At 46.7% G+C, this 26,983-nt stretch overlaps 1 pseudogene; it reads right to left on the bottom strand.

Annotated features, from left to right (window-relative positions):
* Positions 1–26,983, bottom strand: part of LOC115317229 — a 67,715-nt pseudogene that overhangs the window by 23,999 nt on the left and 16,733 nt on the right.

The following is a 26,983-nucleotide window of genomic DNA, read 5'->3' as shown; positions in this document are numbered from 1 at the left end:
AAAGTGATGCATTTGCATTCAGCTGGAACCCGTATTCTCACCAACTGAACACGAGTTCTAGGCCAATGCTAACATAGCACTGTCCACTATATACCCTGCACTGAAATATGATAACCGAGAAAGAAAATTAAGGGCTAAGGTATTGGTATTTAGGAGGTGCTAGGCCAACTCAAAATTAAAGTGTCCTTTAAATGAAGCTAAAGCAACATTTTGTGTCGTGATAACTGTTCATGGCATGTGCAAATTTATTTTTACGTGACTTGTTTTTATTTTTGATTGCAGCTACTTCTGTTCCAAAATGGCGATGCTATGTGGTAATACCCTATTATTTATGTAAGATACTGTCATAAAGCATAGTGTCTGTCATAACCAGAATTTATTAATGCGAAATCGAATGACAGTCAAGACGAGAAAATTGCTTCCTAAAAAAACCCTGAAAAAAAAAATTCTTTTAAACAGTTTATAAGGAACACAAGTGCCAAAAAAATAAATTTTGCGCAAAAACATTTTTTAGCAATATTGACGGCGCGAGATTAATTTTCTATTAATTTCATGACGTCACGGAATAATAATACACAATTTTCCCCTCAATGAGATTGGCATACCATTTCTCCACCTGAACGCGATGGCCAAGGCAATCCACCTCTCCTCCCCGCACCCGAAAGAAAACAAGTGGAAAGGACGTGATTACCGACTAAATCGCGTCTGTGACCCATGACCTGTCGATTTTTTTTTTGTTTGTTGCATATTTAATATTGTTCACTTGTTACTATATTAATATCTTTATTTTATGTATGTGCCTCTCCCCCTCTGTAATGCCTTCGGGCCCTGCATGTATTTTCAATAAATAAATAAATAAATAAATATACTCTAATCTTTTTTTGTTGTTTATTCGCGTAAAATTTATTTTTCGACACGCGTGTCCTAACCAGACTGTTTGAAAATGCTTAGAGTCCAAAGCAATGAAAATGCTCAGAGCCCAAAGGAAACACAGCTAGCAATAACAAGCATAAAAAAAAAAAAAAAAACTTTTGAACGAAGATCACAAGAGCAGCTTTGAAGAATACAACACACATTTCGAAGCCACGAGCACAAGTTACACAGGGCAAAAGCAAACTCCGAAGTGAGGATCTCAAAAGCAGAGGTATTACAAGACAAAACACCTCTACGCTGGGCTCTATAAACAATAGTATCGTTACAGCGTTCAAGTTCAATTCCAATTTGGTGATTCCCGACCACGGTTGAAACTATAAACTGTGCCGCGGAGCCGACCAGCATCGGCCGAAACATAGAGGGCCGAAAGACACTCGGAAACCCGCAGAGAAAGTAAAAACATAAAATAATGCTTCACTAAACGCGCGCGTGCACGACTTCGCGGCGCCGCTCAATTTCGTCGATACGTGCTCCTACAACGTTTCGTCGAGTTTGTTTTGTTTCGTTCACCACGGGGATTGCATTATTGGTTTAATTTCGTTCGCCGCAAACCTACCTCAACTAAAGCGGACTTGCCCAGGCGACTCTGATACGCCACAAATGAATTGGCGATCGCCGCTTTCAAACCGTCCGCACCACGCGCTGAAACCCTTCGCTCCGCTCGGAGACACTTTAATATTGATCGAGAACATGTTTATTTACGCATATCGGATACGACCATACATTTCGCCTAAGAGCGTAAGCGCGAAACTTTACTCACGAGGCGCGAGCTCGCACCAGCTAGGCCTCATGCGAACCGCAACGTTTTCGTCAAGCTCGCATCGCCTTGGTCGCCGACCGAGGCGATATGTGCGGAAAGACGCTTCCGATGAAGCGTCGCAAGGTTGGTCGATGAAACGAACACGGGTACTTTTCGATGAACCTAAGTGGCATTAAAACGCTGCTGCGTCGACGAAACCATCTGCCGGTGTTATATCGTTTGTTTGATGAACTGATTGCCGCCTGGTCTAGTTTTGAAGTGCTAGGCCTCGTTTGCACGCTAACATGGACGAGTACGAGCCCGACCGCGTCAGAGAGCGAGCGCCTATCGTACAGGGTAACCCTGCGACTTTATGAAGTACGTTCTGAAATGACTATAACATTTCTGCTGCTCAACAAGTAGCCAAAGCAATCAAAACTCACCGTCCAATCGGTCGCCACTCCGACTGCATCCGACGAGGCTTCCACCGCACCGCCACAGGTCAACTGGGTCAACCGTCACCTCCAGTTCAAACTCGGGCGCGCGCGCGGCAGTCGGAGAGTAGGTAGCCTCGTCTCCGGCGCCTCCGCGTCGCTCGGATTCCGTTCTCATGTTTTTCGCGGCCGGAAACATTCACCGAATATGCGCGTGTAGTCACAATTTCTAAATTCCGGGGCCAAAATCTTGTTTTGCCAAGGTTTCTTTCCAAAATAGCTACTCGAGTGATGCTTCGTCCACTTCATCGAAGGCTTGCGGCAGCCATTATTGGCGAGGGGACTAAAGTATTCGTTAGGGGATCAACTCCAGCGGGAGCAACGAAATGCCCGCGGGACGAACTGCTCGAGTTACCGCTTCTGAATAGAGGGCGCTAGGGTCGCGGGGATGAAAGATGGCGATTGGTCCCTTTGCGCACCTTTTTTTTTAAGAGTGCACCCGCTTCAAGTCCGAACTCGTCGACCACGCATGGACGTGAGGACACCAATTTGACTTTGTCAAGGCATCGACCTTGGCGAGAGATATAAGGTGGGGACCGAGGAAGCTGCTGGAATCTTGGTTCATCCAGAATGACAAATGCGGAAGTGATTCATCGCTGGTAAACAAGAACCGTGGCCCCCTGCCGGACGTGTACACAAACTTTATGCCTAAATAGCCGAACTTTTTTGTGCGACTCTCACTCGCTCTGTGCTCTACTGAAGATGACTCCCGCATTGGAGGCGCAACGTTTAATTAAATTGTTATTTTTGTTATGTCAAGCCGTTTTTGTTATTACATAAATTAGGAGCGCAACCGGGACATTTTCTCCCGTGAATGACTATCGGGTGCTTTGACTCCGAAGCAGCTCTTTCGGCGTCCATTTGATGTTCTCGGAGTCGGTCGTTGAGGCATCGCCCCGTTTGCCCGATGTACCTGGTCCCGCAGGACAGGGGGATCGCGTACACTTCCTTCGGTTCCTCTCCTTCCGCCAAGATTTCTCTTTCCGGTACTCCCACGGAGTGGGCGGGTTTTGAGGTTGAAGCCGAAAATAAAGTTCGCTCTTTCCACTTTTTTTTTGCGTTTCCTCCTCTCCTGCCTTCCTTTCCTCACTTCACCGCCCTCCCCCGAGGGGCCAACACGGAGAATGGATAAGGAGACGCCTCCGTTAATCCGGCATAACCCGCCGTAAAGGGGGCGGGCTGCTTGACTAAAAATTATCTCGCTGCACAAAAAAAAAAAAAAAAATAAAAAAATAAAATAAATAAATAAATAAAAAAAAATAAAAAAATAAAAAACGTCGCGGGCAGCGATTTACTGCTCTTTGCCGGATGCGTAATGCTTCGTCCGCCTTGAACAAGCTGGTATGCATTGGACTAACATTTTTCGAAGCGCGGCAGGTTTAGTGTACGTGCTATCATAATGGTCCTGCAAGACTTCCCTGTCCGCCACAAGCTAGTCAATAATTCAAGGACATAACGATGGCAGCGTATTCAAACAGTGTAAAATAAAATGTATATAATATTTATAAGAATACTGTCGTCTTCACTGCTTGGCTTTCAAATTTTTAGCGCCGCAAATAATCGTAATCAAAATATTTTTATAATGGAAGACCCCTCGTCGTGCATCGAACTAACATTACGCTTACGTGAAACATGATTCGGCGCGGGAGCAACTCGAGTCACTGTAATTTTTTTTTTTTTTTAACGTGGATTTTGTTTTTTAATCTAACTGAGGTACCACTGGCAGAACACGAATCAGATACTTGGAAGGATCTGAAAACTCATATAGCTGGTTGAGTGAATGCAATACTATCGCATTCGTTGAAGCTCGATTTGTTGATTCGAACTTCAACAAATCACACGCACCCATTCTCCCTATTTCTGTTTACCCAGTCATAGTCGTTTCCTCACGATGCAATACGACTACAAGTAACGGCAGTTTATGCAATGTTGACGATACACAGCCGTGATCGCACGGTTTTTAGAAGCGCTATAGAACGAGCACAAGCGTCGAATTTCGGTACTCTGATTGATTTCTGTCTTCCCGCCGTGACACCACACGAGAAAAGCGATTTCGTTCTGTCTGTGAAACTAGGAACAAAGAAATCAAGATATAATCCCGTCATAAAACAACGCGAAATGGATCTCTGCAGCCAATACCCAACCGTTCGCGAGGTGACTGGGCAAAAGCATATATTACCTCCGTGCCTTTACCCTCTGCGCACCGCCAGAGAGAGTCATACAAACTCCTTTGCGCTATTATCAACACGATTGCGTTTGCAAGCCGGTAGTATGACTCGGCTGGGATTCGTCCCTTCTGACTTTCATAGCTCTGTATGAAACCAGAAAGGTAGATACTTTTCTCCATTGGGTTGGTTTGCCCGGGGCCTCCAGTTATTTACGGCCGAAATCACACTAGAGGCGCTTCAGCAATGTTTACTCCAGAGCCGTTTATACTGAGAGAGTTTGGCCTTCTTAAGGAGATTTTGACAGTCTGACAACCACAGCAGCGTAGTCTGACAACCGGGGGATGACTACTTCCGTCCGCCATATTGTGGCTCTGACTCATAGGAACTCTACGCGATTTCTCAGGAATGAACAAGACAAAAAAGTAACGCCATATTGTGTTATCGCGAAATACGCTTGTTCTAGCGGCCAACAAGCTCCGCCCATCGGCCAAACTCTCTCAGTATAAACGGCTCTGGTTTACTCTGGTCGACACACGTGCTCCTTAAAGATGCCTGTCGTCAACTCTTTCCCAAAAGATACTTGAAGAGCCAATCTTAGAGGCCGACGGATAACGAGGCCATAGACCTCAAAGAAATTATAACAGAAATTTGGCGTCGTCATTCCCAAACTGGTTGCCGGACGAAATCCAGGGTTGGTAATAGTAACATAAGATACGTACGGCAGAATTCCCTGCCATAAATAAAATGATTTGGCTAACGCCAATGTAACGCGAAATAGGTGCAAAGAGTTTTGTGATAGAAGCGTAAACCGAAAAAAAGGGAAAAAAAAGAAAGAAAGAAAGAAAGAAAGAAAGAAAGACTGAAGAAAAGGAGAAATTATAAAAAAAATCTCTGGTGACTTGGCCAAAAAAAATTCTGTTCATGTGATTTTTCTTGCCACGTGACCAAACAAACAAAAAAAAACGAAAAAAAAATAACACGAGAAAAAAAACCATCCCCTGCCCGGTTTCGAAGCTAGGCCCTCTTGATCGTGAAACTAGAGCGCTATCCGTTGCGCGAACATAACTTTTTTTTTTTATTTTTTATTGCAGCCAACATAACTTTTTTTTTCTTTCTTTATTCCAAGTTGCGCCAACATAACTTTGCCAGTAATGCTCACGCATTCCCACATCATAGGCGAAAGCTTAGGTGCCTTCGCAGTTTTTCATGCATGTGTTATTTTTATTTGTGGCAAGGGTTCACGTCCAGAATGCTTTTAGAGTTTTCGACCAAAACGAGTTTTCTTCATCCGAGTCACCTTCTAGAACCAGTAGACCGCACTGGGTCGTCCGGCTAATCAAGCAGCTATTTTCAAATTCTCTGGCGTGCCCGTCCTCGGATCCGAGGTCGCCGTTTGACAAGCTTAACTTTCTTCCACCTGGTAGCCGGAACCACCACGGCCAGCTTTGTTCCGTCCCCGCTCCCTCTCGAGAGGATGGCCTCGCCCCGAGGCTAATCCCATTCTCTAAACCTCCTTCCATCCAACGCTTGACCTTTCCCTCCCCGTCCCCCAGCTTCGGGAGAGAAGGTTCTTCTCTGCAGAACGTCCCGTTTGTACAGCGGCTTTAAAGTTCAGAGATTGTCCTGTCTTTATCGTCCCTTTTGTGTCTCCACTTTTTAATGTTTAAAAAGTATCAACACGCTAAAATAGGACAATTTCCGGGATTTCATTTTCATCCCCCAAGTGTGATGCGGGAACCGCGCCATAGAGCCACGGTCGTTTCCGCTCTTTGTTATCGCTAGGATTTGACAGTGCTCAATCACAATGCAAGACACGCACAGAGCCACGCTCGCTTTTGCAATGCGCCGCATAAAGGAATGTCCAAACAGGACACGACTCCGACAAATCGTGAAAATTGAAGCGGGCTTGAAGCGGGCGCGTCCGCTTCAATTTTCACGATTTGTAGGAGTCGTGCGTTTTGTAGTGTCCAGTTTGGACACCCCTTAATAATGATATATCTTGTTGAGACGTGCGCACATCCGTCTTGCGCAGTGTTAGCTCAATGGCAGCACTTTCTGTAAAGGCGGATTCACACCGGGGATAGCAGTCGCGCGATCCAGCTAAATCGCATCGCAAAAAAAAAAAGAAAAAAAAAGTAATTAGTTGGTCAATTTGGCGTGCGCGATGAGCGAGTCCAATGCCTTCGTTGGCGAGTCGCGTCTCAAAAACTCTCGCTCCGAACGCCGTTGGTTGGCTCGGCCTCTCCGCGACTAGAGTGCATCGCAAAACGTCGGGTCAGCAAGCGACTGCTCAAAACCCGTCACTTTTTGCCCGCGATGGTCGCTTTTGCGATGAAAGTTATGGCGCGACCAGATCGCATCGCCGGTGTGAACGCGCCATAATGTCGAACCAGTCTCACGGCGCGTCCCGATATTGGCTTGTGTACCTACGCACGAGTAAAACATCTGGCACAATTTGCGTTTGCAATGCCTGCTCCAGCCGCGTCAAAACATTCAGCCAACCTTTGGACTGCAGAAATCAAGAGACAACCAAAATAAGATAAAGTTGCCAGCCGAATAAAACTTGATTTCTATTTAATTAAGATGAAGACCACCCGCGTACATCAAATACCTCATCAGCCGAACTCCAAGGCAGTAAGCCTAGTTCTGGCACTTGTTTGGCACCTTTGGCCCGTCGCTGCCAGATCACAGCCAAACTATCGGGAAGCGAAGCCTAACTTGGGCACTCGCTTGGCGACTTGGGCCCAAAGATGCCAGATCTCAACCGAACTACAAGGTAGTAAGCCTAACTCTGGCACATTTGTGGCGATTTTGGCCCGAATGTGCTAGGTGACAGCCGAACTGTCAAAAAGTGAAGCCTAACTTTGGCATTAGTTTGGCGATTTTGGCCCGAAAATGCCAAAGCTCTGCCGAACTACAAGGTAGTAAGCCTAACTCTGGCACATCTGTGGCGATTTTGGCCCGAATGTGCCTGATGACAGCCGAACTGTCAAAAAGTGAAGCCTAACTTTGGCGCTAGTTTGGCGATTTTGGCCCACAAATGCCAAAGCTCTGCCGAACTACAAGGTAGTAAGCCTAACTCTGGCACATCTGTGGCGATTTTGGCCCGAATGTGCCAGGTGATAGCCGAACTATCAAAAATAGAAGCCTAACTTTGGCATTAGTTTGGCGATTTTGGCCCAAAAATGCCAAAGATCTGCCGAACTAACGGGCAGTAACCCTAAATTTGGCATTTGTTAGGCGATTTAGGCCCGAAGATGCCAGATAATAACCGAACTACCCGGGAGCGAAGCCTAAGTTTGGCACTTGTTTGGCGAATTAGGGCCAAGATGCCCAGACTGTTGCCAAGGGAGGTCAGGTTTGGCACTACTTTGGCTTCTTCGAGCTTTTTAATGCCCTAAACTGCCAGACGCAAGCCAAGTTTTGGCCCAGAACTCGGTGCTGCCTGGGAAGCGATTCAACGTGAGCTTCACGTGTGACTTCATGCACAAATGTAGGTCGTCGACACCATTTTGATGTCAGGCAAACAAAGAGCTAAGAAAGCAAATAAACGCATAGCCGATGTTCAGAGCTGTCGCAGTCAATGGGTATGTTTCAGCATATTTAGTGCAATATCCGAGTGATTTAACGTTGCCAAAAACTTTTCTGGCGACCTGAACGGGGTTGGTGATGACTGAATATCCGGATGTAGGTTATTTGACTGCGATTTCTGACGTCTTGCATTTTACGTGATATTTTCTGCGACAAATAATTGAAATAGTGCTACTTCGGAAGAAGGTAATGAAATAAAAAAAGGACGATTTATTCCTAGAGACAAATTACTGATCATAGCATTGTCTACCAGAGCTGCCGCAGCATTGAGAGTCACCAAGAAACAATTGTATTAAAAACGCGTTTCCTAGCATTTCTTATTGTTTGTAGCCTGTTTTGCTATTAAAAACTTAAACACTACGACTGCATACGGAATGCAAGGTCTTTAGTACAGAAAATATTTGAGACTCCTAACCAATCAGCAGAGAACATATTTACAATTTTTTAACTGTCAGTCGCTATGATTTGTTTTGCCTCGCTAACTTATTGTGGTACATCAAGGGTACTTGATGAGATTTAATAATAAAATAAAAAAAATAGCCTTGTAAAAAAACATTAAAAGGTGGCTTTGATTTTAGAGTAATATTTGTGTTATCCAACAAAATTCTAACAATTATTTTTTTTTTAAATTTTTTATCAAGCAAACGAAGCAGGCACTGAGGTGCGGCTGGCTGGTAACAAAAATATAAAAACCGGAACCTCCAGAAGATTGAGAAATAAAATCGATTTCATAAAAAAGCGAGTATTAGTAGCTCCTTCACGTAAATCCGATAACGATGCCCGATACTCCGCTTATGCTTTTGCAAATGCATCGTATCGTTATCGGATATCGATATCGGAGGTATGGAACAATCTACTAAAGTCCTTTCATATACTCATAACCCTAGTCAAACCGTTATAATTTAAGGTTGAAATTCCTGATCCAAATAGAAAAGAATGAATGTTATCAATTGAGGTTGAATGAATGTTAACACTTCCTACATCGTCCTATTTTCTTTGTCGGTATACCCTTTACAAGGAACGTTACGTTATCAGTGGCGCTAAGAGTCGCACAATAACTTTATAATTTACATTGTTCAGACGTTGCTTTATCAAGGCCTGTGTGTTATCAGCCAACTTTCATAAAAATGTGTAACATTTTATTGTAACGATTTCGTGTGACCGCCCGGATGCAACAGCCGGCTTTAACGAAAAAAACTGAAAAGCGTTACGCGCCTATAGGTATTCATTTAAGATGGCTTCAAGCTCAGGCATGATTTGACTCCTCACCCCTTTGAGATTGTGAGCGCAGTATTTTACCAATAGAGCTGTACAGGGTCGATCGTTTAAGCCCGAGAAAACGAAATCATTGGTGCTGCACGCGAAGGTGCGGTCGCAAGGTTTGCCGACTTTCTTGTCAGGCTTTACCATCTGACGGTGTGCGTCAGATATGGGAGCGAATGTTTGATAGCCGTTGCCGTTCTCCCGCCCTTCTCTTCTTCCACCTTGTCCGTGGATCGTACAAAGCAGACGGCCGGGGAAGGAGTGCCTAGCAGACAAATGTCGACAAGTAAAAAGCCTATGACAGATTCAGTGCTTACCAGTCATTGTTAGCATAATCAAGCTTGTTGTTGTTGTTGATTTTTTTTTTCGTTCAGATATTTAGATTGCTCATTTTACACCTTTCGATGTGTGGAGTTAGAGCACTTACTTTGTTTTTAGCTAAGTTCAAAGCACAAGTACGGAAGTATGTGCTCGGTAAATAAAATGTGAACGCGACATTTATCTTCATAGTACTATAATGCATGAAATGAAGTTTTCAGGAACGATCCTTTAATTTTTAAGATGGAATCAAACGTCCCGGGACGTTATGCTGTCGAGTTGTGGTGTAACGGGACAACTTGACGGTGCGGGACCTGACGTCTTCCGACAAAAAAAGAAAACGTGAGGCGACGTCAATGCGTTAAGTCGTGCTAGTATTACAGGATAACGCAACGGAAGAAGGCCAGGTAATTATGTCACGTGACACGGTGATACGCGACTTGGTCGCGTGGCATCAAGTTTTCACATGTAACGAATGATGGACCGCCTACAGGGCCGATTCACCACTCGTGTCGTATTATCATCTATCAAGAAAAAAATATGCAAAATGTTACTCAGGACAAGAAAGAAATGTTGAATAGTTTTGTGTTTTAGCAGATTTTTAGAGGCAAAGTTATATATACTTGCCCAAGAAATAAAACAGCTACTGTATCTTCATGATGTAGCAAGCGCAAGATGCTTGGGTTCTTTGTTGCAGCAAAAACGCTATCAGAGTTTTAGTAGGCTGTACAGGAGCAAACGCAAGCTCTGTGCATTTGCGCTAGCGCTGCGTGCTCCACGCTGCGCTAGCGCGCCGTCGTAATTCGCCATTCCAAATGTAAAGTTTACTGGTATATCTGTATCGGGTCCTAAACCTGTGAGGTTTAAAAAAAAAATAACGCTCCGTGGCTTTTTTACATTGAAGTGTGGAAGTTAGAGTCGCTTTCTTGCGGAAGTTAGAGTCGCCCGCAGACGTAAAATCATTCAAAACGGCCGGTGCTTGAACTTGCCTGAGGTTGGACTTGAAGTGCTGAATGAAATCTCTGACGACAAATCAGTACTGTTGCTGCCCACCAGCAGAAGAGATACCCGACAATTTTCGAGCGCCGAACCACGGAGTCCATGTCACAAGCAGGGAGGAATAAATCCGCGTAAGCCCCTCCGGAACGCTGGGGCGCGCAGTGATCATCGGCGGTAGGGCTCAGATCGCTGATGAGACACTGAGAAACACACAGAGGTAGCAAACTATTCCTTGGGCAGTCGGTGAATAGTCCGTTCTTGCTTTCTTGCACACAAAGATACCAGCGGCATGCTGACCACAAAGGTAAACCACAATCACTTGTGGCGAAATGAACATGCCTAACCTTGCGTCTGGTTCTCTTTTTGGATTTTCGGCAGTCCTTCTTCTTATTCTTTCGATCGGGATCGCAGATGTCAGCGCCTACGGTTTGCCACATTCCAGTCCCGCCTTTGCACCCCCTGAGGCATGCGGTGTAGAGGCATACCAGTCCCAATACACGCAAATCACGCACTGCCCGTCTCCATCCTCGTAATTAACCGACCGACCGAATCAGAAAGGACATGCTCGGCCTACGACGCGCACGAGCAGGAGCGCGTTACTGTCGACTTCACTGGAGAACTCCCGAAGTAGATTGAGCGGTTGCGGCGCGGTCGAAAGCGCTCCACGGAGCTTGCGCTGCCCCATATATGCGACCAGAAGATGACAAACTTAAGCCGTATCTGCCATGCATGTATGTGCACTCCAAAAAGGGCACTTTTGAAGCGCTCTAAATTAGCGAGCGGAATTCATGAAAACACGCGGTTTGAGGCTCTCGCGCAGACGCACTCGCTTACGCAAACACATTATGGAAGTGTGTGCTCGCATACGCAATACTAAAAATCACGACTATTAATCTCATTTCCTTAATTGCCGCTAATGCTCTCGCGTTCAATCTAGCGTAAACGTGCGCTCCAGTTGGCTACGATGTTTCAAAAATTCCTATGAACAGGTTTCACAAAATAAAACACACTTTCTTCTTGCTGCATTAAGGGATATTTTGCCACAACCTATTTTAAAAGGGGCAATGACGATTTATATATGATAGTGCAGTGTCACCTAAACGACGACGTCTTCGTCATTCTCCCTAAAGACGTGATCACTAGTGGATCTATCTACAGCCGTCTACGCTGCGTTTGTATCGTCGACAGCGCATCCTGCAGGGTCTCACAAAGGCCATGACGTTATCACAGTGCGACGCCGAGACGGACGCTTCTGTATCTTTCCGGCAGCACTCTTCGAGGTCCAGAGCGTTTGCCGCTTGGGGCAGGTCGGGGACCCCCTAATGATGACGTCATGCAGAAGCCTCGCCTTCTAAGTGGTATTGGTTAGTGCCCATTTGATTTGAGGAGATTGACTATAGTTACCTTGAACAGATTTATATATTCTTTGACGGTCGTTGTTTGAGCTACTAGGCCATCTTGGACGGGGAACTTGAGCAGTCCATAATGCCGGATTTTGAGGCGCCAGAAGTCCCGAACTGAGACTTCACCTTCCATTGTGCTGAGGTTGTCGGCCGCAAGTCTTGCATTTCTACGGAAAAGAAGGGAGTTATATTCCGATAATTTTTAGAGTCGATGACAGCTTAAGAAAGGCAAGACGTGGCAAATGCCGTTAATCTCATAAGAGCTCCACAGCCCATCAGGCTGCAAAATCAGGCGATTAAGTCGCCAACGTACCAATCACGCAGAAAGGAGCATGATGATGATCAACCACGCCTGCATTTCTTGAGCTATATGTGACGATAGTTAATTTCACCAGCACATTTTTGGGTTAGCAATAAATATAACTAAATGCTACTACTTTTCTTCTTTTTTTTAAACATACCGCCATCTCTCTATACTTTTTAGTTTCGAATCATGGTCGATTCTCTCCACACGTAGAATGTCCCTTAAAGGGATACTTATTCAAAACTTAATCCTTTACGGGTAAGCGGGACACACGCGTCCCACTTCTTCTGTTCCAGCGGAATGGCTCTCAACATTTCCATAGAAAGATTCAGTTTCGGTTTGACTGCTTGCGCCGTCTTGTGGACGTTCCAAAAAACGCTCTCGGTGTCGTTTGACTGTTATACACACTAAACATTGTAACACCCATAATCGTGTAAAAAGGGTGTAAGAAGGGTGTAGGTTAGGAAATACACCCTTTTTACACACTTTTTACACGATTTCTGAATATCGGTGGGTGTAAAAAAGGTGTCCTGGCGTTTTACACCCTTTAAACGCCCTCTTTACGCCCCACTTGCAGCGATGGTGTCTGAAATCGTGTAAAAAAGGGTGTATGAGCGAATTTTACGCCCTTCATCCACACGGTCTGAAAGGGGCGTAATGGTGATGCTGTCATACACACCCATGATTTCATAGCCGTTCATATTGAATTGAATTGAATTGGTTTTTATTTAGACACTAGGTCAAGGGTAACAGGATAAAAGGCAGATTATTTCTGCCTGACGTGGACCTATCACCCGTTTACAATGCAAGCAATATTTATTGCTTTACTACAGTGCAAAGCAATATTTATTGCTTTGGTGAAACTGTTTTTGATGTACGGCGGTACAAACATCGAGTACAATTAATCGCCACACGGAGTCGCGTATGATTAAGAAGTGCTAGAGAATAGTTTTTGCAACTCCTATTGAACTCTTCGTTCGACACGAGCCTAAAATTACGTTTCGCGCGTGCATCAGTTTTATCAATTCAAACTTGATTATAAAAAAAAAAATCATCTCCGCTCGCAAAAAAAATTAATGAAGACGTGTAAATATACAACCTAGGCAGCACACACTATTGCGCTGTTATGGTATTTAATTGGAAAGATTGTGCCCATATTATTTTGGTCTAGCCAATATCTGAAAAATGGGATGGGTCGCGCCGACGCTGTCCTGACATACCGTACTTCGCGCCGTTTTTGGATTACTGTCAAGAGTGTCCTGCGTGAATCCGCTATGCCGGCGAGGTATTTCTATTTCTTGACTCTCTAAAATCCGACGCTAAAAAAAACGATACAAAGCAAGATTAACCGAAATAGAATCTGCTTACTTTTAACTTGAGAAAGACCTTTTGAGCTGAAGACTTGAACAAACTGTGGCGCCCTCATTTCGGATATTACAAACTCACCTGACTGGGTTTCGCACGACTTATAGCGCCTTCACTGATACTTTATTTCGGAGTGTAGCTCTGAAGAAACAATGTCGCAAGAGAATCGAAAGTGCCCGATTAATGACACCCCCAGGGACGCGACTCTTATCTCTGCGTAATGACACCAAAATATCTAGCTTTCCGACGCTACTTTTTCCGGTTTTTCTTTGGTACACGTGAAACCGCGTCTTCGGCGGCGTTAAAAATGGTTTTTCGTATTTATCTTGTGATCTCGCGGTCCGGACCATATCATGCGCGTCTACAGGAGGGGCAGTTTGAGACGCTCAAGGTTGTACTGCGCAAAGCAAGCCCTGGCGAGTCCGATTTCGCGACCTTCCCTGGGCAGGGCAGGTGGCAATACAAAGCAGCAGAGGAAGATTAGCGGCTTTGTCGAACCCCCTTTGACCTCGTCTTCTGATAAGCCTCGAAACCTTCTTCTGTGTCTTCATGTTGCTGTGAGCGAGTGCGAAGGCCACTTCTAGCAAATCAGAGGGGCGGCGCAAAACACGTGACCGCTCTCCGTAGGACAAGGACGCTTGGACGAAAAGTTGTCACGTGATTCGCTCTGACTCGCTGATGGGCTACTGGGGCCGTAGTCTTTGCAGTATGGCGAGTTGTAGGGGCCACGTGGGTCCGGTTTACAAAAAGGTTGGCGCCCGTCAGTGTATTCCTGTTTTTCGTGCGTTTGAGTCGCGGCTGTGATTTTTTGTCGTGAACGGCCGGAATACATCCATGCCAACTTTTCGGAAATGGTCGTTTATTTCGTCGGAGTCCATGGAATTATTGTGCTGTATTTATTGGAAGTGTTTCGACAAAGAGCTGCTCATCGGCGGCCGCGAGACTTCTGTTGAATGTGATCGACCGCTTCAACCTCGGCATTGTGTTCGCGTTGTTTTGTGCTGCCCGAATCGGATTACGCATCTACCACGACAGAGAGGTGCTCATCGGGGACCGCGAAACTTCCGCTGAGTGTGAGCGACCGCCTTCATCCTCGACATTGTGTTTGTGGATAGTTCTGTGCTGCCCGAATCGGATTATGCATCTATCACGGATTACATGAGATCGCTGTTTTATTTGTAAGTACGCTGCGAGCATGCTTCTGATAGTAGTCCAAGGGGGCTATGTTCGACAAATGCTTTATTTCTCCTAAAAAGAAACGGAAGTGACGGAAGCAACGATATCGCGTGTGATTGGTTAGAAGGTCAAATGGCGAAAATAGGTAACTTTCGTCATTTGAACCTCTAACCAATCAAATGCGATATCGTCACTTCCGCCACTTCCGTTTATTTTTAGGAGTAACCAAACATTTGTCGAACATAGGCTCCCTGCTTCCGTTTCAATAGACCATTTAACGGTTTACAAACATGAACTGCCGCTTACGTCCCAAGCAACTCCCGGTCGTACCATCTTTGGAAGCCTGCCGGTTTTGTCCACGTCACCAGTGCAAGGAAGCATAAACGTCACAAGAAAAGTACAGTTGGAGATTCAACTAGGGCCTTCGGTTGTACAATTTGAAGGGGTTATGAAACAATATCCGGTTGAAATATTTATGACCTTACACGCACGGACCGCCACTACTTTAGAAGCGTCTCGGTCGTGGTGGAATTGCGAGGATAAAAGAGAACTATTTCTTTCAGTCTTGCCTTCGCCAAGTTTGATGACGTGCGCGTGAACGTAGCTTTGCCCTTTGGCACGCTAGTAATTGCACGCACTTGCCCGCATAAGCAGAGACATGGCTGCGGCCAGATGATCTGCTTGCAATCGTCTATAGAGAATTTTGTAGAACCTGTTAGAACCTTGATTAAAAATAAAAAGTGAACCAGGCATTTGCAGTCATTTTCTCGTGCATTCTTTTGGGTTATTACGCCCTACTTTATGGGTGTTGGTAATCGCGCCTTTTTTATTTCCCTTTCTGGCGGTGACACAAACAATTTAGAGGGCGTACTGCGCAGACATAACGCCCTAATAAAAAGGTGTACAATGGATTCACACCATAATTGAAAGGTGTTCAGAATAACGCCGTCCTTTAAGGGTGTTAGGGAAAAACACCCCATTTTAGGGGCGTTACGAATAACGCCCTTTCTTTAGGGCGTGTTGCTGCACCCAAATGGGTGTCAGTTATAGGACAAGCCATTTACACCCACAAGGGTGTTACGTTGTTTAGTGTGTAGCACAGGTGGGGGTAGGATACAGACTTCTCAAATAATTCTGCCGCTGTCCCGGGCCATGAGGGCTTGTGGTGTTTGTCTGTAGCACCGGCAACAAGTTCTGATATGGCAGGTAGGTGGAAAGTATTATTTCTTCTATAGCATACACTCAAGCGTTGGTTCGCGACGATTGGTATAATAATGGTGCATTGTCTGGCTGAATATTTGAGCAATGTGATACTAACAACATCTGTGGACGAAACTTGGCTAAGCCTACATTTACTGACTGCTGCGAAGGATTTCAATTTACGGTTGATTTGATTTTCATTCGCAGGAAAGTCGCTGTAAGTAGAGGTTGCAGTGGAACTTTTTTTCAGTCTACCGGATGATCCCGGCGCAAGCGTCATTGACGGCGACGTCCCAAAACCTGACGAGGAGTTTAATCCGACGCTGGCGCCTGTGGACGACTCTGACGATCAACAAGTCCAGGCGCTGGACCAGCCATACGCAAGTACGGGCAAGAGGAGACGGAAGTCATAGGCACGAAAGAAACCAAACAAACGACATCGTCGCATAATCACCCCAGAGCCGCAAGACGAGGTGTCATTAGTGAGCGCTGGAGGTGAAATTGGTGCACCTGATCTTGAGTCACACTTTGAACTGTAGCAAACAGCAATACATACACAAGCTTGCACCATCTGCTACACGTTCTGAAGCGTTAGGACTCTACTTTGATGATAAAGTTCCTGAAGTAATAGTCATCTAAAAAAAGCTACGGAAAGAAAACGGCTTGACGCGGGTGGCGCGACCTAACTGTAGATGAACTGCAGGCTTATTTAGGCATCCTTCTTATGAGTGTCAACGCTTTCCACCAAGTCTATCTCTACTCTAGCACCGACCCGTTTCTCCATGTGCTATAAATCTTGCGTGTCATGAGCTTCAAGCGATTGAAGGCCATCATGTACAGTCTACAACTCCATGACAACGAGAAAGCGAGAGGTGGAGGGGAAGGAGGTTTCGACAGAATGGCTAAAGCACAACCCCTTCTGAACGCGCTAAATCTGCGATTTCAGCAAGAGTACAAGCCGTCAAACCATCAAGTATGTAGTTAATGAAAGTATAGTCCGTTTCAGAAGCAGATAAGCATTCAAATAGTATGCACCAATGAAACCTATCAAGCGAGGATTCAAAATACGGTGCAGGGCCGATTCAGAAACAGGCTGCATTTGCAAGTTCGGAATATATAAAAGGAAGGGTGCAGAGAGGCCAGCTGTTGCTACCATTGGAGAACACATACCTTCGTTCTTCGGAATCATAGAAGAAGAAACCAAGCGTTATTTTGACAATTATCTCACCTTGAACTAAACTTCCGGAGACGTTGTCTCATAAGCGCATCTACGCAGCAGGCACATTTTTAACAAACCGGAAGGATATTTCCATCAAAATAAACAATACCTAAGAATGAGGAGAGTAGATTATATTTGGAGGGCAAAGGGACACCTGTCGGCCTACAATTGACGCGACAACAGGAATCTAACTATGCTGTCGAACTTCCATGACACCTAGCGAAGTGGTTGAGGCGAACCGCACACTCTCCAGTGGCGCCAAGGTGGGCGTCACATGCCCAAAAGTTGTCTTGGACTACATCAAATACACGGGAGGGGTTGATAACTTCGACCAAAAACGCCACATGAAATGGAGTGATAGAAGATCGAAATATTGGTGGTACAGGCTCGTCTACTTCTTGCTGTCGCTGCAGTCGCCAATGCGTTCGTCCAGCACTCTCAAAGAAAAAACAACAACAATCGAGTACGTATGGTGTCGTCTAGTTCTCGCAAGAGAACTAATTGCTGAACGCACATTCAAGGAGGAAAGAAAACTAAACCCTGCTTTTCAGCAAAAGTGTGGAAACCAATCTGGCCAAAAGATGGTGGCGTCCCCAATGAACAAAGGCTCCAGGGAATGGAGCATCACCCTGTTATAATCTTAGGGCGCCGAAGATGCAGGTGGTGCTCCACCAAATCGAATGAGGTCAGGACACCATTCCCGTGCAGTCTCTGTGGGGTGGTGCTATGTGTAGCATATTTTTCCCCTTACACGTTGGAAAAGTATGTTTTGAACACATTTGGCGTCTGAATAACTACTGTTCTAGGGAATGCATCATAACATTAACCTCATGAAAACAAAGATGCTGGGGTTGTGTTGCCCAATCGGAGGAGTTCATGACAGCAATTTGATGTGCAAGCTCTGTCAAGTGCCGCTAGATGTTTTCGCATTTGTATGACAAAAAGGTTTTGTCCATCAAAATGGTTTCATTAACAAAATAATGAATTGTATTGATTTATGTACAAATAAGAATTTTCAATATTTTCATATCTAGCTTGTTGGTGGGATTTTATTGTCCTACTTTTGGAGTATCCTCATAGGGTCACTGGGATATATGTGTCCAACATTTTCATGAAAACCCCATTGTCTATTTTTCTCATATTTTGCATGCTCAATGTAGAAGCACACATTATCCACGTAATGTATTGTGCAAGCAAAATGTATCTGCTAGCTGCGCCTCACAAAGGTTAAAATATACACAATCACACCAGGAGATAAGTCGAATATGATCAGCTAAGCCTGTAATCGAGACTGGCGTGATTCCATTTTGAGCGAATCGTTAAATGTTTTGTTCTAAATGCTGGGATTTTGGCGAGTGCTTCAAAATCAGCCATCCAAAAGCGTGATGACTTTCGAAGGATCGGGCTGATCTGATGCGGAATATACGTCACAAATTAATGCAGGACCAAGAGTATCCTAGTTATAAGATTTCTATTGTGGCGTCAACGTTACAATCTCGCTTTGTTGCAGTACCCCAGGGCTGTAACATATAGCGAAACCGGCGGGCCTGCCTGCTCTGTGTGATGGCCGATCAACGCGAAAAGAGCGGTAGGTTTGATGACATTAATGAGGAAGAAGACACCGCGATATCGTTAGGACCAAGGGGGCCTAGAACAATATTTCTATAACACGGCTGCCTTGCCTTCGTCTTCCGCAAAATATTACAGAGCTTACTTATGAAACAAATTCATGACAAACAGGTGCGTTTAAAAAAAAAAACAAGAAAAAAATCTGTATTCCCGACGGGAAATTATGGTATGCTTTCCGTAAGTTAGTGAAATCTTACCACAGCACCAAAGATCTACGCACTTTTTACGATCAAATCCACATTAAAGGCAACATCGCTCACATGCTTCGTAGCAACGGCCAGCAGACATTTCTACGCACTCTGCACGTAGAAATGCCTGCTGGTTTCAATTAAAAAAAAAAAAGGTGTTTCGGTATGTTGAAACTTTTCTGGTGGTGTTTGACAAAGTGGATGGAGAGGGCGACGCGGGCTGATGTCTTTCGTGGTTTCGGTGCGAGTGGTGGGGGACATAGGTTGAGTATTGAAGGACCGAAGGATATAGTTCACCAGCTTCTGGATCTGGAGCTGTGTCTCAAGGACATACAGGTATGCTGGTCCTTCAGTCCGCGGTCAAGGAAGGCGATTTCGGATTTCAAATCAGCCCCCTCCAAGCTGGTGAAGAGGAGCATCGCAGTTTACTATCTCGGCTCTGCTCTCGGGAAGCCATGTGTTGACATGATGAACAGCAGCGAAAGATGGTAGTTCCTTACATCCACCGTGTCTCCCACAACCTTAAACAACCTGGAGGCCGGTATGAGGTCCCAGTAGTGTTCTCGCCTACCCCCCCCCCCCCCTCGAAAAAAAAAAAATATATATATATATGAGCCAAATTTTTGCAAGGGTGAGCGCAAGCACCGATAATCAGGTGAAGGCGAAGTGTACCAAAAGGCAGGCAAAACCTTTTGTGTCATGCGTCTCGAGTGTGGTGTGCAAGATACCCCTGTAGTGTGAAAATTTCTACATATGAAGACAGGGAGGTGCCTTAACGATAGGCTCCGGGTGCATGCTTACACGCTGAGAGCCATAGTGGGGGAACTCCTCCCTTTACATTGCAGAGACTGCACGTGTCAGCTGGCCGTTGTCCGGGGGGGTGGTTGAAGGGAGATATAGAGAGAGGCCCACCCGCGAAGTTATCCAGGCTTTTTTATATTTCGTGCCTCCGAGAAAGATGCGTGAGTGAGCCCTCGGTTACCTTATGTGATAAGAAGCTGTCTTTTCTGCTCCAAACCATGACTGGTAGGGGTTGCGTATGATGAACTTATTTTGATGACACGGGCATTGTGTAGGGCGTATTGTTTGATTACAGATTGTGTTATCTGGTATTTACGTATCTGTTCTCCTTTCTTTTTTCAAATAAAACCTTTCATTTGCGAGTACAGCTGTTGTCCTGTCGTCTCTGTTCCTTTCGTCCTCCTCGTTTTTAGAAGCTGTTACACTTACCATGTCAAACTTTTGACAACTCGCCAAGTTCAGCACCTTGTTAAAGTAGAAAGGACAAACGCGATAACCAACACCGATGCGCCTCGTTCATGGCCTTGTCTTACGGGCGTTGCAGACTACGATAGACGGTTGTGGAATAGCAGACGGTGCCGGAAGTCACCCGCGTCTGCTCGCACATCTAGCAGGTGGTGTCGACGCGAAACTAGATGGTGCGACAGGGAGGCACTAAGTCGGCGAGCATGTTCGGCCGATTACCCAAGCCAAGCCAGAAGTAATGCGCGGGGCCACTGATCTGTGAGCGCAGCATATTGCGGGCCGTAACGTCAACCTGAATGGCGTCTGACGGCGTAAGCGTTATGTCAAAAAAGAAAATGGTTTGCTACCAAATAAAACTTTAACTGAGTGGCCGCCCATATTTTACGTTGTTTTTCTTGGCGCAAGAAAGAAAAAAAAAACATGGGACACCCCTTACAGAAATGTCATATATGGCCCAGATATGTTTAATATAGGGCCGTATATGGGCATATAAGTAGACATATACGGTGATATATTGCCATATAAGGGCTGAAATCAGAGCAGATTAGGTAAGGCGACACCATATATGACGACATATAATGCCAGATAAAGTTATATATGGTACCAGTGGCTGCCATATATAACAGTATAGGATGCCTGATACTCCTGTATATGGCACTATATGGCGCCAGTCAAAATGTAGATGCAGGTAGCACTCCGCGTCAGCCGGTATCGGGACATCGGGACTACGCCGGCCCGCCCATGGTAACAGGATGGCAGCGCCTGGCCATGGGCACCGGGGAGCTACCGGCCCCGGCCGGCGTCGGGGTTTCGTCTTGCTCATTGGCCAGTCCAGCCGTAGAAGTTACAGTGACTGGCCGGCATCGGGTTTTTGCTGTTTTTGCTGGCTAGTCTTTCCATGGAGGTTCCAGTAAATGGCCGGCATCGGTATTTTGCTGTCTTTGATGGCCGGTATTTACGGAAGTTCAGTAACTGGCCGGCACCGGTATTTTGCTGTCTTTGATGCCAGTATTTACATGGAAGTTCAGTAACTGGCCGGCATCGGTATTTTGCTGTCTTCGATGGGCAGTATTTATATGGAAATTCAGTGACTGGCCGGCACTGTTAGAACTCCGCCGCGAGGAACGAGCCGTACGCCATGTTTTGACAAAACCAAAACAGAAGATGACGATGTTTATTGGGATTGCGTTAGGTGCGATGGCTATACAAGAAAACGAAAATTGAGTTTCTTCACACTCCCCCACAATGACGTCAAGTCATTAATAAATAGATTCCATGGGGTATAAAAGTTGTACGGGTCTCCTAACAATGGTACCATTAGGAAGACGCACCATAGCAGCTCGTATGTGCCCGTCTCGTCCAGTCAATGCTTCTACGACTTCTCCCGTCTTCCAAAGTTGTCGAGGTTGGAGATGTTGGTGAACCAACACTAGAGTTCCTTTCTTCAGGGCACTGGAGGAAGTCGGCACCGTGAAATGAGCAGATCGCAGACTGGTCAAGTATTCCCTCTTCCATCTACGCCAAAATTGATCTGCCATCCTTTGACGGTAACGCCACCGCCTGTTGTATTGTCCTTCAAGGGGAGGCACACGCTCCACGCTGGAGCTGGTCGGAAGTGCAGTTAAACGCTTTCCCACCAGAAAATGGGAAGGGGTGAGTGGTTCCTTTTCGGTGGCTTCGGTGTAGACGTATGTCAGAGGTCTTGAGTTAATAACAGCCTCAATTTCAGTTAAGATGGTCGTCAGCTCTTCGAAGTTGCAGTAGCTGTTACCCAAAACTTTCTTGAGCGAGGATTTCACCGACCGGACAATCCTTTCCCAGAACCCACCCCACCAGGCAGCTCTCTCAATTATAAACTTCCACTGTATCTGCCGATCAGCGAAGTAGGCCTGTATTTCCTCTCCACGCAACGTGGTCCACAGTTTATTCAGGTCCCTTGAAGCACGCTGAAACGTTTTTGCATTGTCAGAAAAGATGACTCTGCACACTCCTCTTCTTGACAGAAATCGTCTGAAGGCCATCAGAAAATGGGGGGTGGACATGTCGGTCACTAGTTCGAGGTGAATGGCACGGGTAACGGCACAGGTGAAAATGAGGATGTAAGACTTCTTGTCGTTGCCTTTAATCCTTGTGTTGAGTGGTCCCGCGAAGTCCACACCAGTCACCTCAAAGGGGGCCGCTTGGGTTACTCTGTCTCGAGGGAGTGGAGCAACTGGCTCGGTGGCCGCTCGGCTGTTGACACGGTCACAGATCACACATTTCTTCAGCACCCTTTTTACCATCTGTCTTCCTCGAACGACCCAGAACTGTTCCCGCAGTTCTGTCAGAGTCTCAAGGGGGCCAGCGTGGAGAAGTCGTCGATGCGTGGCATTGGTTAAAAGCTCGGTAAAATGATGACTTGATGGAAGAATGATGGGATGCTTTGCATTGTCACACATGTCAGCGTTACTGAGGCGTCCTCCGACCCTCAGCACCACGTCCTTGTCCAGGTATGCGTTTAAGTCCCGTAACGGAGAGTTGCTTTCCATGCGTGCTGAGCGTCGAACGCATTGGAGCTCTCTCTGAAACGCCTCCTGTTGAACCTGCAGGATCAGGCACGTTTGAGCCTGTGCTACCTCTTCGGTCGTCAAATAACCCTCCTGTTTTTGGCTGGGATGTCTAGAGTTATGTATAAATCGTCGTATCCAGGCAACAACTCGAACAAGCTTCGAGAGGGAACTGTGGCGCTGCATAGGCAAAACCTGTTCTTCTTTCAGTGTCACGCTATGGACTCGAACTTGTTTCTTCTCTTCATCAGCCGCGGTCATATCAACACCTGCTTCATGCGTTGGCCAGGCAGCAGGTGGCTCCGTGAGCCATGGCGGTCCGTTTCACCATGCCGCACTCGACTTGAGTGCTTCGGGTGTCACCCCTCTTGTGAGCAGATCAGCCGGATTTTCTAGTCCAGGACAATGGCTCCAAAGCTCTGGATCAGTCAGCTGTTGGATCTCCAATACTCGATTGGCCACAAAGGGCTTCCGCTGCTGAGCAGAACCTCGCACCCAATGTAGTGCGATTGTTGAGTCTGTCCAGAGGTACCAGCTGGCAACTTGTAGGTTCAACGACCTAGTAAGGTAGTCCTTTAGCCGTGCCCCTATCACCATTCCCATCAGTTCAAGTCTTGGGAGAGAAAGTTCCTTTAGCGGCGCCACCCGGGTCTTGGACAAAACCAAAGTCACCCTCATTGGTGCAGTCTGCGTGCACAGGTACGCCACAGCCCCATAAGCCTTGGGACTGGCATCTGTGAATATGTGGACTTCATTTCGGTCATCCTCAGGAAGCTCAACGCACCTTCGGGGTACTGTTACTTTCGTTAAGTGGTGCAGTGCTGTATGCCACTGCGTCCATCTTGTTTGAACCTCTTCAGGTAGTGGCGCGTCCCAGTCGACACCCAGTTCCCAGAGGGTTTGGAACATCAGCTTGGCTGTCACGGTGACTGGGGAAAGGAGTCCTAATGGGTCATAAATGCGAGATGATGCCTGGAGAATGAATCGTTTCGTGTTGCAGTTCCGGTCTAAGAATTCCAAAACAGGCCCCATGGAGAACGCCAGGCAATCGCTGTCTTTGTCCCAGACAAGTCCTGACACTCGAGAAACGCTCGGGGTGGTACACTCTACTTGATCTAGAACACACCCGGTTCCTTCCTTGTTGAATAGCTGCTGCCGCTCCGTAGAATTTGTGTTCCACTTCCGCATTGTCATTCCGGCTAGCTTCATGACATGTAATGTTTGTCGATAGAACTGTTCCGCCTCTTCCTCGGTGTTCGCTCCGGTGATAAGATCATCGACGTAGAGTCTTTCGGCTAGTGATTTCGTTGTTTCCGGATAGTCCTCTGTTATCGACAAGTGGTGACGTAGCGTGGCTGCGAGAAGGAACGGGCTACTGGTCGCTCCGAAAGGAACCCTTGTCATCCTCCAAACCTCTACAGGAGGGTTCGGCTCTTGCTTCGTTGGCATTCGTTCGTACCAGAAAAATCGCAGAGCGTCACGATCTTCCAGTCTCAGTGATATCTGTAGAAATGCCTTCTCAATGTCTGCACTGAGGCCGATACGATGAATCCGAAAGTGCAGTAACACTTTCAGGAGGTCTGGATTCAGGTTTGGTCCTGGCTCTAGTGCGTAATTCAGAGACAGACACCCTGGTTCTCTTGACGACGCATCAAACACGACTCTGACCTTGGTCGAGAGGCTGTCAGGTCGTAACACAGCACGGTGAGGCATGTAGTACACTCGGTTCTCTGCCTTGTCTGCATTCGGGGAAATCTTTTCCGCAAATCCTTGCTGGAGATACTGGCGAATTGTCCGATCATACTCAGTCAGCATCACATCGTCCCTAAGCAACTTCTTTGTGAGGCTCACAAGACGCTTCCTTGCAACTCCTTCATTGTCTGCCAGCTGAAGGTTCATTGGCTTCCAAGGTAAGGCCACCTCATACCGTCCGGTAGTTAGTTTGATGGATGATGTAAATGCTCTGACAACTTCATTCTCCTCTTCCTTTTGTGGGAGGTTAGGATCGGTGATGCCCATGCTTTCCAGCTCCCAAAATGACCGGAGCTCGGTAGACAATGAGCATGTGCTTCCACCCACATTGGCCTTCAGAACTGCCGCAGTAGAACAGGAGGCAGTCAAACCGCTGTGGGGAATCGGTCCTTGAAGTGTCCATCCAAAGTCTGTTTTGACAGCGACTAGAGCGCCTTGCACTTTTTGGACCTCACCAGAGACAAGAGTCCAATAGTAGTCAGCACCAATAAGAATGTCAATGCCATGTCTTGTTAACTGGGCTGGTGGCAAGGTGACGTCTGCCAGCTCAGCTATCTGTACTTGGACTCCTTGCACTACACGCTCAGGTAGAAGAAGATGATCGGAGCAAATCTCCGGTATCTCCAGAGCTTCTAGGCAGTGCTTCTTTTGGCTGTACTGGTTCCTTAGCCAGATTCGTACCCTTCTGCGTTTTTCCTTGATGATGTTTCCTGCTCCTCCAAAAGGGTAGATAGTAATGTCTTCTTCACCAACAACCTCGAGCTGCAGCTTACGTGAAAGTTCTTCCATCACAAAGGTTCGTTGGCTTCCTCCATCAAAAAGGATGCGCGTGAGAGCTCTTTGCTGTTTTCCTTCCGCCCAGACCTGAGCTGTTTGAAGTAGTACAGCAGGTGTTTTATCGCTCTTCCTGCCAGTTGAAGAGTGTAACTCTGCTGCGGTGTTCTTACTTTTCTTCCAGGATGGGTCACACATTTGAGTTATGTGCCTTCGCCCGCATGTTTCACACATTATTCTTTTGTTGCGACATTCTTTGGAGGTGTGTCCCTTGATTGAACACCGGAAACATCGTCCTGCTTCTCGAAATCTTTGCTTCTTCTCCTCCAGAGAAATTGATGTCTGACAATTTCGTGTAGCGTGATTCTTCGTGGCACAGAATGCGCACGGTTCAGTCTGCTTGGAGCGACTAGTTGAGGAAAGAGCAGCGGCTGATCCCTTCAGAGAAGCCTTTCCACCTTCTGTTATTTTGGTATGGCTAATACCCTTGGCTTCTCGCTGACGAACTTGTTGAGCCTCTTCACGGCTCTCCACTTCGAGCTTAAGGAAGCGTTGTAGGCTCTCTATTTTGATACAGTCGTCTTCCTTGTCTGTAAGACGTCGACACTTGTGGTAATCAGTGACTAACTCTCCCGGCAGCATTCTCAGTAGTGCAGAGCAGAGCATAGCTCCGTAAGTGTCGCTCTTCACCCCGAGCGCGGTGAGAGCGGCCATATTACGTTGCAAGTGGTCATAGAGACGTCGCAATCCGCTCACCTCGCTTGAGTGTCGTACTGCTGGCAAATCAAGTAGTTGGGAGAGGTGTTCTTGAATGAGAACGTCAGTCCGACCGAAGCGCTCCCTGAGAAGCTCAACGACGGTATCGTAGTTTTCTCCCGTTGCTTGAATGCCGGCTATCGCCGATGCTGCCTTTCCCGTAAGCGCCGACCGCAGGTACAAGAACTTCTCAGCGTTAGAGAGGCTGTCGTTGTCATGTATGGCTTGCTTGTACTGTTCCCAGAAGGGTTGCCAATCGGTAGCTGCACCGCCAAACCGTTGAAGCTCCAGTTTCGGCAGCTTCACCTTAGAGGTTGCAACGTGTCCGTCGCCGTCGTTGTGAATCCGCGTTGTACCGGTTTGGGGCCTCGCTCGTCGGAGTTCCTCTACCTCCTGTGCGATGGTGGCGATGTACGCGACGATCTTGTCGTCATATTCAATCGTGCGGGCGTAGTTTTGCTCAACGTCTCCGTCAGGTACCAGTGGTTCGATAGATGCGTTCACGTTGCTCAGCTGTATTCGCAACTCACTGAGCCTCACCGATAATACGTTGAGGCTTCGCTCGTCGGAGTGGCTTGCGATAGCTGCGTCGATGTCGGAGATCAGCCTCGTTACTTGAGACCTCAGAGCCGTCCGCTTCTGCTTTAGTCATTCCATGGCGTCTCTGGGTCTCGCGGCGTTGCTGGCGTTGCGGCGTCACTAGGCCTCGTTGGGCGAGAACTTCGGTAGCGTCGTTGGAGTTCGCTCTCTTGCGGCGTCCCTTGGCTCGTTTCGTTGCGGCGTCACTAGGCCTCGTTGAGTAAAGTCAGCAGCGTCGCTGGAGCTCGCTCTCTTGCGGCGTCCCTTGACTCGTTGAGTGATAACGTCGGTAGCGTCGTTAGAGCTCTTCTCTTGCGGCGT

The sequence above is a fragment of the Ixodes scapularis genome, unplaced genomic scaffold (assembly GCF_016920785.2).
Source record: "Ixodes scapularis isolate PalLabHiFi unplaced genomic scaffold, ASM1692078v2 PGA_scaffold7__128_contigs__length_106722199, whole genome shotgun sequence".
NCBI lineage: Eukaryota > Metazoa > Arthropoda > Arachnida > Ixodida > Ixodidae > Ixodes > Ixodes scapularis.
Note: the sequence above shows the minus strand (reverse complement) of the source record. Positions and strands in the feature narration are given on the sequence as shown.